The sequence below is a fragment of the Ictalurus furcatus genome, chromosome 1, assembly GCF_023375685.1.
Source record: "Ictalurus furcatus strain D&B chromosome 1, Billie_1.0, whole genome shotgun sequence".
NCBI classification, from domain to species: Eukaryota; Metazoa; Chordata; class Actinopteri; order Siluriformes; family Ictaluridae; genus Ictalurus; species Ictalurus furcatus.
Window position 1 is genome coordinate 33,574,052 of NC_071255.1, and position 13,638 is coordinate 33,587,689.

A 13,638-nucleotide genomic window follows, 5' to 3' on the forward strand; every position below is an offset into this window, starting at 1 on the left:
TGTGGATGGATGAGACCAAAGTAGAACTTTTTGGTTTAAATGAGAAGCGTTATGATTGGAGGAAGGAAAACACTGCATTCCAGCATAAGAACCTTATCCCATCTGTGAAACATGGAGGTGGTAATATCATGGTTTGGGCCTGTTTTGCTGCATCTGGGCCAGGACGACTTGCCGTCATTGGTGGAACAATGAATTCTGAAATATACCAGCGAATTCTAAAGGAAAATGTCAGGGCATCTGTCCGTGAACTGAATGTCAGGAGAAAGTGGGTCATGCAGCCAAGTCGAAGACAGCGACCAAGTCGAAGACAACGACGCTAATCACACGAGTCGTTCTATCAAAGAACGGTTAAAGAAGAATAAAGGTAATGTTTTGGAATGGCCAAGTCAAAGTCCTGACCTTAATCCAATAGAAATGTTGTGGAAGGACCTGAAGGAAGCAGTTCATGTGAGGAAACCCACCAACATCCCAGAGTCGAAGCTGTTCTGTACTGTGGAACGGGCTAAAATTCCTCCAAGCCGACATGCAGGACTGATCAACAGTTACCCCAAACGTTTAGTTGCAGTTATTGCTGATCACGGGGTCACACCACATACTGAAATCAAAGCTTCACATACTTTTGCCACTCACAGATATGTAATATTGGATCATTTTCCTCAATAAATAAATGACCAAGTATAATATTTTTGTCTCATTTGTTTAATTGGGTTCCCTTTTATCTACTTTTAGGACTTGAGTGAAAATCTGATGAAGTTTTAGGTCACATTTACTATGCGGATATATTGAAAATTCTAAAGGGTTCACAAACTTTCAGGCACCACTGTAAGTTACTGTGAGATGATAAATTACTGTGAGACTATAACGTAATGAAAGTCTAGAGTTGATATTTGACAGACTTAGTATCAGTCGTAAGGCAAATATATGCTATGTCCTAAAAGTGCCTAATTAGCATATCTAGATTGTTTTATTATTTTTTTTTAAGTTGAATTAAATATGTTAATACAGGGTTTATAATATAACCACAATTTTAGCAAGACTTGAATTGACATTTTAACAGTGTAACAGTTTAGGGATGTGTGAGTGGAAAATTCATGTATCGGATAATTGAACACTTAAATAACTTTTTTTTTAGCGTAGCGGTTACATGGCTACTAATTTTTACTAGTTAAGCAGTAACTCAGAAACGCAGTCGTCTAGTCAACTAGTTATCTTTTCAATAGCTGAAGCAAAAACTGTTTCAGGACATTACAATTTTGGGGGTCGTTTTATTTGAGCAGCAAAGCCCACGCCGAACACTTCAGTAAACAACCACACACTGACTCCACATTACACTTCTACCATCAGTTTCCGCTTTTTTCTGCTACAGTGTTATTGACAAAGATAAATAAATCAGTGCAATAAATGTGAAAAAGAACCAATTTATGTATCATTTTATACTATTTAAGGACGTACCAATTTTTAAACTGCAGCTGATTAGCTGAAGCTAATCCCAGCTGAAATGACTGATTCTAAACCTGTCTGTAGCAGCTTCTGGGAGTTAGATCTCCACCATGTTCAACCTCAGCATAAGTAGCATCCACAAACGAGTCTGGATCGGCCTTCAGGCTCTAATCTAGCTGAGTGTGATCGGATAGTGATGTGCAACCCGCGGCTCCGAGAGTGCTCTTTCGCACATTACTCTGCCATAATGCAAGGGCTTTTAGGTTTTTTTTTTTTTAATTATTCTTATTATTTAGCTTTAAAGGGATTAAAAACCGTTTCAAGGACACCTCTTCAAAAAGTTCGAACAGTCCATTAAGGCAAAATAAAAATAAAAGCCTTGACTGTAGGACTCCCTTCATCTAGTGTAAAATATTTTCAGACTAATGAAGTATATTTCGCCTGCTTTCTTTTGCATGTGTCTTGCTGTTTTCTCCACCACCCTGAGTAGTCGACATCCCCACGAATGACGACTAGCTTGTGTATTAATAGTCTATGCAACCACTACTATGTGATGGATCATATTTCTCCTAACATACAATACATACTATTTGAATATTTAAATATGCCAAATAATCTATGCTGTATTCATAGCCTTTTTTTTTTTAAACACTAAATGGCATTCTTTGTTGCATAAAGCTTAAGCCTCCCTTGTTACCTCAGCTAATTTATTGTGCATGCTATCATCTACAGCCTACGAGCAGTGTTACAACCGCAATAATGAAAATTACCTAGTGTTGCTTTCTCAATCAAACTTTATTGAGTCGTTTCAAAACTCATTACAATGAGACCTTTAAATTTACAATTTAGAGATATACATATTTGTAACGGTAAATACACAAGATATGCAATTAATTCACAAGTATCATTTATTTACATATATTTACAAAATATTTACCAAAACTTCAAATCTTTAATAAAGTCCATGGGTGCTTATTTTTTGTTCTTCTGTCCATTGTCTTTTGCCATTTTTGAATTCACTCACAATCTGTTTAAAATGATCTCAGCAGCGATATAACCACCCACATTTTTTGTCAGATTTTTTTTTATCAAAAATCCCATACATTATCCTTTTTTTGTTGTTGTTGTTGTTTGTTTTTTATCTTCATTTATGTTTATGTCGAATCCTAGGTTTTTCACTTTTTTTTTTTTTGCCCTGAGCGTGAGCATTGTATTAAAAGATGATGGATAGTTGACAGGGCATGTTTTCCTATTCCACGCTGATGGGAATGCCTTAGTGCTTCTCCACATGGTTCCTCCAGGTGGTGCTTCACAGCGCTCGGTCTGCTGTTGTGGTGAAACCAATCACTCAGCACAATGACGTGCTAAATACAGCAGCCTTCTTGCTATATCTAGAACTCTCAGTTTCTCGCAGCATGAACAGATATTCGGATTGAATTTTAATGACCAGATTTATATTTTGAAGCATTACGTTCAGGATTCGGAAGCAGGAAGATGTCTGAGCAGTGGGTTTGCGTTCTCTAGTTTTCTGACAGTGAATGAAAGGTGTAATACAATTAGCATTTTTATGCACTAAACCACACACAATCAGCCTGTTGGTTTAAATTTAATGCTTATGTCTAGTGGGTAGCAGAGTGTATGAGTGTGTGTGTGTGTGTGTGTGTGTGTGTGTTTATGGTGAGCAGTATGAAAGGGAAAGGGAGGGGTGCTGTAGCACGAGTACAGTGGCTCCATCTGTTTGTGCAGGAAACAGATTGCATCCTGAAGTGTGTCATGCAGCCCTCCATTCAGCTCCCTCGACTGTGACTCAAAACAAATTACAGGAGTACATGTTTCCACTGAGGCATCCATTAAACATGGACACAATGCATTAGAAATGAATCTGTTATATACTGGATAGGGTTTGAACACTGACGGTGAGGTCTCGGTTTGAGACCAGATACCACCACCCATCCATCCAGTTCATAAAAATAACAAATATCATCGCAGTTGTAAAGCGACCTCACTCCTTATATCCATTCAGGATGAATGTTGTTATATGTTAGCAGTTTAGATGTCTATTACCATGAGCAATGAGCAATTTAGCCAGGATAACCAGCATTAACCAGTACAATATTTTTTTAATGAATAGATTTCACCCTCAATTTATCTCAGTTGATTTCTGATTTTCTTACAAATATTTTTTGTAGTGGAAATTTAAAAAAAACAAAACATATTTCTGCATGTCAATCTGTCCTACCTTTCCTACCATAGCGCGGAATTATAGCTCTATCTATCGATCCATCCTACCATGTCGAAAAATCCTACTGCTGGGTTTCTGCTTCGCGTCTGTGACTACGTGAAATAATTCAGTGCAACTTTGAAGAAGATTCTTATTAGGCAATAATGCAATATTGATGTGCGCATACGAAGTAAGCCCTGGTAGGACGAAATGTCAGGACAGCAGACTTTCGCACTGGGAACTGCCTTGGGCCCCGAGAAGCCCAGGAAAAGTTCTCCTTTTTCCTGAAAAATAGAAAAGTAATAAAATACAATAAACACGTTGTAGTGTTAACCAGTTTTTCCAGTGTCTTAACATCCGAAAAACACCACATACAGGGAATGACCCACTTAATTACGCAATGTCTGGTTGGATGAGCTATTACATTAATAAGCGGTCTTTACTGTGTGCCAGAGTAAGACATTTCCAGAGATGACATTTAGGAAAACCCTTACACCCCCCCCCTTTTTTCTTTCAATTTGGCCACAACTCCGAAAGAGAAAGGTTTTAGGGGTTTTTTTTTGGTTTAAAAAAAAAAAAATTCCTCTTTCAGTATTAGGTTGTGGCTTTTGATGCACACAGAAGCAGCAGATATTAAATGATACGAAGTGTATCAAATCACATAAATATTCCTGATATATTGCTTCTTTAAACTGAAACATGAAATGTTTACGTTAGATCTTCACGAAGTTGGGTCGAGTAGCCAAAATGGTACTCAAGTACAAGTAAAACTACTTATAAAAATAATTAACTTAAGTAAGAGAAGAAGTATTAATGTAAATAATGACTTGAGTAAGAGTGATAAAGTATCCGATGAGAAGACTACTCAAGTAGCAAGTTACTAGTTACTTAGGACCGGATTAAAATAAAGGGAAAATCCTGAATCTCAGACTGCACACCTCTCCTTGAAAGTCGATCTGTTCTGTTTATATGATATAAAACCTGGGTTCAAGATGAAGCACCATATCCCAGTCCTATGATGGGTAGAATAACACAGAACCTGTCATTTTCAACATAAAATCTCACACACACACACACCGCAAAAAAACGAAACATTTTCCCACCTGCTGACTGTCTTTATTTTCACAACATATGAAAAACACAAACTTGTCAGCATCTGCATTTAAACAAGATTTATATATATATATATATATATATATATATATATATATATTTTTTTTTTTTCAGGATATAGATATTAAATGTATGAATCTATCCCTAATGAGTAAACCAGAGGCGACGGTGGTGAGGAAAAACTCTCACTCCGTGAGACGATATGAGGGAGGAACCTTGAGAGGAACCAGACTCTAAAGGGAACTAGTCCTCATCTGGGTGACACCAGATAGTGCGATTATAAATAAATACACCCCTTCTATAAATGTACTAATACTACATGGTCAAATAGTGCAGTTGTGTAACCAGGAAATGCATTACAGTTTCTACATGAAGTCTGTTTTGTTGAACTTCTCCACTGATCACTGATTGAGACTTGAGTCCAAAACTGATTGTGGTAATTACAGTCCTAAAGCTATCGTAGCAAGTGCAGTCCTCGCCATCATAGCATAACTGTTCATATGAATTGAGGTCCAAAGCCATGTTTATAGTTTTTAAGTGGTACCATCATCAGTAATCTCAGTGATCTCAATGATGATGGGGACATCCTCAGCAGCAGCAGGTGAATTCCAACTGATGAGAACTCCAACCAGAAGTAGGGCATCCGGATGGATCAGTCAGGTCCGGAGAGCAGAAGGGGTCAGGATCACTGGCATCTCAGGAGTATCATGTGTAGCTCAACAGAGAGAGAGAGGGAGAGAGAGGGAAAGACAGGGAGAGATTATTAGGTATGGTTATTGTCCTGTAATGGTTAAGGATAATGTACTTTGTGTGAGTGCAAGCAGGGACTCCATCAAGACTAGCTATGACAGTGTAACTAAATGGGAGAGCCAGAAGGTAACACAGACATGAGGGCTCTCTGGGACATAAAGCAGCCAGCCAGTCCACCATCAACAAACCTGGGTGAAGACATGAAAGTGGAGGGGCTTCAGCATCCAAACATCCCAGTTCACCACAACACTCTATCACTGTGAGCCTCTAGATCTGCTCCTTTACCTAAAGAAAAACTATTCACAAAAAGCTCGTGTAAACAAATATGTTTCCAGCCTGGACTTACACACTGAGACTGTGTCTGAGTCCCAAACACTAATTGGAAGGCTGTTCCATAACTGTGGGGCTTTGTAAGAGAAAGCTCTGCCCCCTGCTGTAGCCTTCACTATTCCAGGTACTAACAAATATCCTGCACCTTTTGATCGAAGTAGGCGTGGCGGCTCATAAAAGACCAAATGTTCGCTCAGGTACTGTGGCGCGAGACCATTCAGAGCTTTATAGGTCAATGGTAGTATTTTATAATCGATGTGAAATTTTACTGCTAGCCATTGCAGTATGGATAAGATCGGGGTGATGTGGACATATCTTCTGGTTCTAGTAAGGACTCTTGCAGCAGCGTTCTGGACTAACTGGAGCTTGTTTATGCTCCTACTGGAACATCCAGACAGTAAGGAATTACAATAATAATAATAACTTAGAGGTGATGAACGCATGAACTAATTTTTCTGCATCATGTAGTGACATTATATTTCTTAACTTAGCAATATTTCTGAGATGAAAGAAATCCTATATCCTAGTCTACATGAGTGTCAAGAAGGCTATCCTAGTCTACATGAGCATCAAGAAGGCTATCCTAGTCTACATGAGCGTCAAATGAAAGACTGGAGTCAATAATTACTCCAAGGTCTTTTACTGCTGCACATGATGAAACAGAAAGACCATCCAGAGTTACTATTTAACCAGAAAGCTTACTTCTAGCTACACGTGGTCCTAGTACAAATACTTCTTTCTTATCAGAATTAAGTGAGAGGAAGTTAATAAGCATCCAGTGTCTAATGTCCTTTACACATTCCTTAACTTTTTTAAACTGGTGTCTGGCATGTGGCTTTGCTGAAACATACAACTGTGTGTCATCAGTATAACAGCTGAAGCTAATTCCATGTTTACGAATAATTTGACCCATAGGTAGCATATATAAAGAAAAAAGCAGTGGGCCTAAAACGGAACCTTGTGGAACACCACGGTATTTGAGGGTTAAATGTGAGTTTTGCCCTAAATTGAAGAATTTCTTCACAATGTTACACCAAGCTTACACGAATAAATACTTTATTATTATTGTTATTTATATTATTTATGCTATTTTCAGTAGTTTAGCATCACCTATTTGCAGAGCTTCAATAAATTTCAAATATTTAGATAAACAATCATTTTAATATGACTCTTTGTATAATTTCTTCATACTGTCACAGCCAAAAAGCAACTTTTTACACGTTCATGGTTTTATTTTCTTTTAAACACATTTTTTTTTAAAAAAATATGCCTTTTTTTTAAACCTCACCACCACACCATTAAACACACCATTATCACGCAGTAAACAACTAAAAGTCTGCTGTGTGTCACCCTGTGACATGTAAATACATTTATAAATAACATTTAAACAAATACAAAAATCAAAAATCAAACCTAATCTTTTCAATTAGTAACAGAAAAGCATTTCAACGAAAGGCTATACTTTGACAGACGTAGATTTCAGCCAATGAGAGTAACGAATCCTGATGGGCAACCAATGAGAATCGACAAGGACTGGTCTCTACTGGCAACGGAGGCGGAATTTCTCACGCCGAGATACTCTGGATACTGGAAAACCGTTTCTCTCAAGTCCCGCTTCCTGGGTTATATGACTGGCTATGGTGTCCGACTCTCTGTGATATGATTGGCTAAGACAATCCAGAGTGTGTGAATCTAGCCTATCGTAATGCAAGAGGCGGGATTTGTCGTTTAGGGAAAATAACGTTGGAAAAGCTTCCCATAAAGGCGAACGGTGAGCGTTACTTCTACATCAGCGGAGTGGTGCTAAATGTCTTATACACAGAATTGCTCAGATAAACCGGATGAATAACAGATAAAACGATTTATCTTGCAGGTAAGGTGAGTGTTATTTAATTTTCTGCAAACCTTTATTTGCTCTTTGGCTTGTTATTTTTTTTTTTAGTTGCTAGCTCTGGAAAAGCGCTGGAATGCTAACAGGTAATCGGTATTGGCCGTATTACAAACGCGCTCCTTACTCTATGTTCAAGTGCACTACAGAGGGCGCGTCATAATGGTGTATGCACCCTATCTAGTACACTATATATGTAAATCTCGGGCGTTTAGGATGCGGTTCGTGGAAATGTCTGTATTGCTAGGACAAACGAGTGGAAATTGTATTGAGGGGAAAATGTGAGGAGTAAAATTGAGATGATTTTAATTCAGGCTTTATGCTGAGAAATAGTTTGGTTTATTATTATTATTATTATTATTATTATTATTATTATTATTTTTTTAGGATAAATTAGAGGTTTAAACAATGATGCTGAAGGAATAATTGAACTCGCAAGCTGAGATTTGTGTTAGCTAGGTTAAGTTAACCTGACTAGCTTTAAGGCATAAGGAAAATAATCATGTATAGTGTCCTAAATCTCCTGAAAATGTTAAATAATTATAATAAATAATAAATAGCAAAAGCACAGATACTAAGTCTACGAAGGCTCAGCACACAATGTAGAAAAAAAACCCCCAGTACTTTCATTTCATCATCATGGCTGTAAGTAATTCTTTATAATTTGTAAATATATGTAATAATAATAATAATAATAATAATAACCTGATCATCTTTAATCAGCACCCTTAACTAGGATATGTATTTCAATACTCAATTGATTTTGCTATTCAAGATGCCACAATGTGATTTATAAATCAATTCATTACGCATATTAATCTCAATTCTTTAAAAAAACAAACAAACAAAACTATTCATATTTCTTTTAAAATATCATTTCTCTCCATCACAAGAAACTGTAGTATCTTACGTCCATCCGGAAGGTTTAAACCTTAATCCGAACCTAAACGTCCCTCGTAAAAGGTTCTGCCGTCGTCGTGATTGTCGTCATGATCCGCGTCTCAAATCAAAACCGTCTCGTCTTCCGTACTGCAGGTATGCTAAACAGAGCTGCGGATGAGTTTGAGGGGTTTTTATAAGTCAAAAACGAACCGCAGTAGGAAGATTGCTCCGTGTTCGTACTCACTGACCGTCTAAAATTGTACACAGGTATGCGATCTGAGACAAAACGTTCGCTTCTTGAGTTATTTTGGCATCGTTGACTTGTTGTCCCCAGATTAAATTTGCCTCTAATATGTCCCGGTATGACGTGTAAATCCGAAAGAACGCTTCAGTTCTTACGTGTATGCTAGGAATGGATTTTGACGCAAATTTCGTCATCGGAAGCATATGATCTCCGCCCGATTTTTCCATGCACACATGCGCATTTAATTCTTTAGCACTATTTAGTTGTTCCACAAGATGGCGAGAGTGAGCCAGGGCCGTTGATTCTCAAGGTAGTCGGTGAAGAGATAAGGATTCGTATATGGGTGCTGATTGTGGCGAGAGATTGCCCAATCATTGTTCTTCGTGTTGTTGTGATTCTTCTTCGTTGTCATCCTTCACACCAGAAGATAAGATAAGATAAACTTTATTGATTTTTCCCTGGTTACAGCAGTTCAATTACACACACACACACACACACACACACAAAACAGAAGGGAAAGAATACACATTAAATAGGAATAGAATTGAAAAAATGTCTAAAATATATATACGATAGGAATAGAAGAATAAAAGTAGTAAACAATGATGATGATAATAATAATAGTAATATGTACACTATGAACACCTCAATGTATGAAGACCTGTGTTACTGCTCTGTACTGACTCCTGTAGGTCAGGAGCGGTAGTGCAGGTTGTGGTTATGCATGTGTGTGTACATTGTTATGCTACGAGACTATACGACTGTGCGCATACGCTAGCGTACACGTTAAAAACAACTAAGTATACCAGAGGCTTAATACCGCTACTGGTTGTAGCCAAGCAGCTCCATACCGCGATGCTCCCACCACCGTGCTTCGCTCTGGGCTTGATGTTCTTCTTTCTCCAAACATGCCGTGCTGATTTACTGCCAGAGAGCTGTGTTTTCGATTCGTCACTTATCGTTCTCCGTCACCGTCAGTCTGAGAGCGTGTTGTGAAACTTCGCGCGGTTCACCTGAGACGGAGACGATCAGTCGTGAACTTTCGTGCTGCGTATCGTCGAATTGATTGTACTCGCAGGGACGTGAGATTGCCGTCTTTAATTGCTAAGGATCTGCGGCTTTTTCTCTCCGAGCGTCGTTTAATAACGTTGTTCACGAGAACTTCAGGAAGCTCCTTCTCCTTCAGCGTGATTGAAGCTTGTCATTATCTTTGTCACGTCGCTGATATCCGGAGTTGAAGAGGATGTTTAAGCGTAATCGTGTGAAATGAGATGGCGATTAGCGGCAGCTCGGTTTCTTCCGGTCGTCCTTTCGTCGAACGTACAGAGCCGTAAAACAGATGGAGGTTAAACCGAGAAGTTTAGTGATCGCGCTCAACTCATAAATCAGAAGTACTGAACCTTCAGTATGTTTTCCTGAGCTGAGCGTTTCAGCAGCTTGTCTTTGTGTTCGGTACCATCTCTGAGACTCGTACGTTCGGCTCCAAACCGCACATGTTACACCAAACCATCCATTCTTCCATCCGCGCTCCTGTTATTTCCTTTTACCGAGCACACGGTTATCCAGCTGATAAACCCGGTCACGTCTGTGTTTAGTCTGTCAACACTGGTTTCTGTTCCATCTCTCTCTCTCGCTCTCTCTCTATCCCTCCCGCTCTCTCTATCCCTCTCTCTCGCGCTCTCTCTCTCTCTCTCTCTATCCCTCCCGCTCTCTCTATCCCTCTCTCGCTATTCCGCTCTCTCTCTCTCTCTACCCCTCTCTCTCCCTCTCTCTCTATCCCTCTCTCCCCCCCCCTCTCTCCCCCTCTCTCTCTCGCTCTCTCTCTATCCCTCCCGCGCTCTCTCTCTCCCTCTCTCTCTCTCTCTCCCCCCCTCTCTCCCTCCCTCTCTCTCGATCGATCTCTCTCCCCCTCTCTCACTCCCTCCCTCCCTCCCTCCCTCCCTCCCTCCCTCCCTCTCTCCCTCTCTCTCTCTCTCTCTCTCTCTCTCTAACTAAAGCTGGCTCTCAACAGGGCTTCCACACACGCGCTCAGGTTTAGATGAGGATCTGGTGGTTTGTACTCAGACCAGTGAACTCCACGTGTCCTCAGTTACGCTGCTCACAGCGACACGAGCGCGTTTTCATCTGACTGATTTTGATGATAAGAAGATAAAATAGCTATAAAGTCACTTTTTTTTTTTTTCTTTTCCATGCCTCTACCATCCGAGAGCGCTTATACAGTCCGTGCAGGGTTTCGATTTTTAAAAAATTATTTTATCATTTTTTTTGCGAATGTTCCTGCCAAAAACAATCCATTTTGCTGTGGCTTTTTTTTTTTTTTTTTTTTTTTGTTAAATTTGTGAATTAATTTTTTTTTTTTTTGCAGAAAACTACTAGACAACACAATCTCCCACGAAAGATCACAATCTCCCACGAAAGATCACAATCTCCCACGAAAAACGTTTCGCTCGGCCTTTTAGCCGTACTCACGTTCAACGGACGTGAATCGAAGACGGTTTTGAATGAACGGGCGTCGTGATGACGTCACGAATCTGCGGAAACTTTTAAAAATCGCAAGCTCCTCTGAACATTGCAGCGTTTACTTGATTTTATTGAACCTTTATTTAACCAGGAAACGCTCATGAGATCGCGAATCTCTTTTTCAAAAGCGCACTGCCCGAGATAGGCAGCAAGTGCGTCGTTGCGCGGTTACAGATGGAAACGGAGGATCTGGTGTGTCCTGTTGCGTAAGTGATCAGTGGACAGATTCTGTTGAATGTTGTTTAATGACCATTAAAGCCATCAGGCACTGGTTAGCGGTGAATTTAATACAGAACGTTGTTCACGTTATTGGTTCACGTTATCTTGGTCTCATCGGACCACAGGACATGGTTCCAGTAATCCATGTCCTTAGTCTGCTTGTCTTCAGCAAACTGTTTGTTTGCGGGCTTTCTTGTGCATCATCTTTAGAAGAGGCTTCCTTCTGGGACGACAGCCATGCAGACCAATTTGATGCCGTGTGCGGCGTATGGTCTGAGCACTGACAGGCTGACCCCCGACCCCTTCAACCTCTGCAGCAATGCCGGCAGCACTCATACGTCTATTTCCCAAAGACAACCTCTGGATATGACGCTGAGCACGTGCACTCAACTTCTTTGGTCGACCATGGCGAGGCCTGTTCTGAGTGGAACCTGTCCTGTTAAACCGCTGTATGGTCTTGGCCACCGTGCTGCAGCTCAGTGTCAGGGTCTTGGCAATCTTCTTATAGCCTAGGCCATCTTTATATAGAGCAACAATTCTTTTTTCAGATCTTCAGAGAGTTCTTTGCCATGAGGTGCCATGTTGAACTTCCAGTGACCAGTATGAGGGAGTGTGAGAGCAATGACACCAAATTTAACACACCTGCTCCCCATTCACACCTCGTAGACCTCGTAACACTAACAAGTCACATGACACCAGGGAGGGGAAATGGCTAATTGGGCCCAATTTGGACATTTTCACTTAGGGGTGTACTCACTTTTGTTGGCAGCGGTTTAGACATTAATGGCTGTGTGTTGAGTTATTTCGAGGGGACAGCAAATTTACACTGTTACACAAGCTGTACACTCACTACTTTACATTGTAGCAAAGTGTCATTTCTTCAGTGTTGTCACATGAAAAGATATCATCAAATATTTACAAAAATGTTAGGGGTGTACTCACTTTTGTGAGATACTGTATATATGTGTATGTATGATTATATATTCTCATTTTGAATGGGAGGACGAACGAGCGCAGCCTACACGGAGGTTATTTTAGTACACCCCTCGTGTGCCGCACTGCACACGGAACTTCCCCCGAAGCAGTAGAAATCCCACGTCCGTGTGCTCGTCAGGGGAGAGGAAGTCCACGCGCCTTCCTGGTAATTGAGTAACAGTCAGAATTCACACACATTTTTCAGAAAATACACCCAGGTGGTGAAGGGCATGGCCAAGGTCACAGCATGATGACCGCACAGCTCTGTATCTCCTGTCCTCTATATATCATGGTTCCAACCTTTCAGACATCGTGTTTATATGTGTAACGTCAAGCACTTTAACGAGGTCTTAAAACACATCGGTGACGTGTTCAGGCTGTAACGTTCCAGGAACGTCAGGCGTAATGACACGCACACCTGTACTGCTGAGCTAGGATTGAGTGATCGTTATAAATGAGCGTTTATATATCTGTGTACGTACAGGTGCGTATCAGGAAGTTAGAATATCGTGGGAAAAAGAATTTTTGTTTTCTGTAATTGAATTCAAAAAGTGTAACTTTTTCATATTTTCTAGATTCATTACACAGGAAGTGAAACGTTTCAAGTCTTTTTTTATGTTTTAATCTCGATGATTATGGCTTGCAGCTCATGAAAATCAAAAATCCAGTATCTCAAAATATTAGAGAGATGATGGTGATGATGATAATAGCATAGAGAGAGAGAGGGATGTGCGTGTATGAATTACGGCGTCTGTAGTAATAACGAAGCTGTGAGTTTAACTGTATGTTACTATGGTTACAGTTGTTTATAGGTAGCACGTTCATTCAGAGCGGTGATTAGACTGACCGGAACTACCTGTAGTATACACGGTTTTAACGCACACCTTCCAGCCAATCACGATCGAGTATTCGGACAGACCGTAGTTTTAATAAACAGTCATTCCCTCACCAGTGTTTTTCTTTTTTAAGTAAATAAGACACACGCACGAAAAAAATACCCCGCACAAAAAAAAAACCCCAGAAAGTCTTGAGGACTTTCCCACGGTGGAAAACCTC

The 13,638-nt window shown here is 40.0% G+C and overlaps 1 protein-coding gene across 4 annotated transcripts in view; it reads left to right on the forward strand.

Moving 5' to 3' along the window:
- The first annotated feature begins 7,390 nt into the window (after window positions 1–7,390).
- The window catches only part of nck1b (NCK adaptor protein 1b), a 64,296-nt gene continuing 58,048 nt past the window's right edge, over window positions 7,391–13,638 (forward strand). For 2 of the 4 annotated variants that reach the window (XM_053636576.1, XM_053636568.1), the window contains exon 1: window positions 7,391–7,732. The gene's annotated coding sequence lies outside the window, so the exon portion shown is untranslated. The remainder of the gene's footprint in view (window positions 7,733–13,638) is intronic. The other 2 variants (XM_053636586.1, XM_053636595.1) reach the window with 1 other exon arrangement.